Here is a 3,461-nt window from a genome sequence, read left to right on the forward strand (position 1 = left end):
ATAGAGAAGGCTCAGTCAATCAAGTGCCTGCTGTGCAAGCCTGAGGGCCAGAGTTGGAGTACAGTAGCTCCCATCTGTAGTCCCAGAGCAGAAACAGGAGGATCTGTAAAGCTCACTGACTAGCTCATCCACTCACATGGGTGAGCTACAGGTTCAGTGAGAGAACACGTTTCAAAAAAAAAATAAGGACTGGGAAAGCAATTGTTGAGGACATCTGATGTCGACTTCTGACTGCCACACTCATGCACACCCATATATACACACATATGTGCACATACATGTACACACATTCCTGAAGAAGGCAGTAATGGTAGACTTGAGGCAGAACTACAATATGTACAGAACAGCAAAATGAGTGTAATTTCTTTCAATTCATTCTTATCAATAATAACTTTAAAAGCAAATGGTCCAACGTGTCCATTTAAAAGGCAGAGCAGAACTGTGTGCTGTCTACAAGAAACTCATTTTAGATGCAAAGAGGCAAATAGGTCAGAAGTGTGAAGTGGAAAATATCTGTCTAGAAAGAGTGACCAAAAGGAACCTAAGTGACTACTGATATCCTGTAGTGGGTAGCCATTCCAACCTTGATCTGGAAGTTCCAACCATCTCGGGTCTTTAGGGTCTTCTCTTGGTCCCATCTTATTAGGCATGACAGTTACTGAAGCCTCAATGGGGGTTGGAACTTCCATATCAAGGTTGGAATGGCTACCCACTACATCATCCAGCATGACAGACCTTAAGATAAACATTGTTAAAGAGACTAAAGAGATTACAATGTTACCAAAAAGTCACTCCAGAAAATGTTTGTCATAACAGTAACTCATACACCTCAAAGCATAGATCCTCTCAATATGAATGATGAAGTACTATGTATGAGGTGGAATTGAGAATCCAAATTTAAGCCCATATGATGCTATCAATTGCCTTTGGCAAGAGTTTCAAGATCATTCAAGGAGAAAAGAATGATGTTTTCTGTAGATGTAACCAACCGTCTCATTAAATAAGAAACAGAACCAAATGCAAAGAAGAAAGCCAAGAGATCAGAGCTAAGAGCCTTACCCTGCAGCTAGCCTCTTCAGCCAAGAGACCTCTCTGAAAGAGACCTACTTCCTGTCTGTTTGTCTTTATATAGACTTTCTGTTCTGCCTTCTCATTGGTTGTAAACCCAACCACATGACTGCCTCATCACTGCCTGTTTGTACAGACCTCCAGATCTTCTATGGTTAGTATTGAGATTAAAGGCATGTGTCTCCAATGCTGGCTGTATCCTTGACCATACAGAGATCTACGTAGTTCTGCCTACCAAGTGCTGGGATTAAAGGCATGTGCCACGAACGCCCAGCTCTGCTATGGCTTGCTGTTAGCTCTGACCCCCAGGCAACTTTATTTATTAACATACAAATAAAATCACATTTCAGTACAAATAAAATATCACCATAGTTTTCAACAAATGGATCTGAGACAACTGAAGTTACACCTAGAAAAATACTAGCTTGGGCCCCTGCCTCTTAGAGTGTTTAAAAAATAACTCAAAAGGACCAAACCCCTATACATAAAAGCCAAAAGAAGACAGAACAGAAGGAAGCATAGCTACGGACTCCCTGTGTTTTAGGAGGTTACTTTATTTTTTAAATTATGTGTATTTGTCTGTGTATGGGTATGTGCACATGAGTGCAAGTGCCCTTAGAGGCCAGAAGAGGGCGTCAGAGCCCCGAAGCTGGAGTAGCTGGCAGAACTCAGAGAACCACTGTCCTCTGCAAGAGCCACAGATGCTCTTAACAAATCATCTCTCCAGCCCCCTGATGATTTTAAAATAGGCAACGGTTTATAAAACACGACACCAAAACACCAGTTGCAAAAGGAAAACAGTAAGTAAATTAGATTTCACTGAAATTACAATTTTGGGTCAAAGGGATGTTATTAATGAAATGAAAAGGCAATCTACAGGATGAGATAAAATATTGACAAATCATATACTGGATATAGGTTTAGTATTCACAATAGAAAAAGAATTTCTAAAATTCAACATAAAGAAATATCCTATCAATAATGGGCAAAAAAACTAGAACTGACATTTTTGCAAGGAAGATGCATAAATTGACAAGAAATGTGTCAATAAAAAATTCAGCTTCAACAGTCATTAGAGAAAATGCCCACCCAGACTGCAGATACTTTACACCCAGTAGGATGGCCAACATGAAAAAAAAAACACACAACAATTGTAAGAGTTGGTTAGAGCCAGGTATGGCAGCTTGTGTCTTAATCCTTCCACTCTGGAAGATAAAGTAGGAGTTCAAGGCCAGCTTGTGCTACAGGACACTTTATCTCAAAAAGCCCAAAATGTTGCCGAGGATGAGAAGCCATTGGAAGTTTTCTGCATTGCTGTGGAAATGTAAATTGTTGGAGCCACTGTGGAAAATGGCTTGGCAGTTCCCCAAGAAGTTAAAAATAGAATTTCTATGGTAACCAGCAATTCTACTTCTAGGTATATTCTCATGATCATTGAAAACATCTGTTCAAACAAAAAAACATGTACCCAAGTGCTTATAGTGGCATTACTCATAACAGCCCCCAAGTGGAAACAACCCAAATGCCCATCAACTGATAAATGGATAAGCCAGATATGGAAGATCATACGTAGATTGTTCAGCCACGAAGAGCACTGTAGCACCAATGAATGCTGCATCATGGCTGCACCTTGAAAATATTACGCTATGTGAAAAAGCCCAGACAAAAGGCCACTTATTGTATGATTCCATTTATATGCAAGGTTAAGAAAAGTCAGATCCATAGAGACAGAAAGATGAGTGGTGTCCAGGGGCTGGGAGGAGGTGATTGCTGAATGGGAATGGAGTTTCCTTTATGAATGATACAGATGTTTTGGCATTCAATAGTGGTGATGGTGTATGGTATTATGAGTGCACTAAGCATCCATGAGTCAGAGGCAGTTCAAGTCTAGCCTGAGCTACATAGTGAGTTTCAGGCCATCCTGGGCTAAAGCAAAAGATTCTGTCTCTAATGCACTAAAAACATAATGGTGAAAGTGGTACATTTATTGTTTATTTTGTCTCCAAAACATTGCATATTTGGCGGTCAAATCTTTGTAATACCCTCAGTATTACAGTTTCATTCTGTTGCTGTGATATAATAACATTCTGCCCAACAGCAACATGAGGAGGAAAGGGCTTCTGTGGCTTGCGCTCCCAGGTCATAACCATCACTGAGGGAAAGACAGGGTGGAAACTCAAGCAGGAATCTGAAGCAGAAACCCTGGGAGCAACAGCTTGCTGGTTCACTTGCTAATGCATGCTTTTCCAGTGTTCTTAAACACCCAGGACCACCTGCCCAGGGAATAGCATTGCTCTAAGTGGGCTGGGCCCTTCTGCATCAATTAACAATGAAGACAGATGTGCCCCCACAAGACAGACATGCTTACAGGCCAATCTGAGCTTGGCAAGTCC

This window comes from Peromyscus californicus, unplaced genomic scaffold (assembly GCF_007827085.1).
Source record: "Peromyscus californicus insignis strain IS unplaced genomic scaffold, ASM782708v3 Scaffold_4__1_contigs__length_199733344, whole genome shotgun sequence".
Lineage (NCBI taxonomy): Eukaryota > Metazoa > Chordata > Mammalia > Rodentia > Cricetidae > Peromyscus > Peromyscus californicus.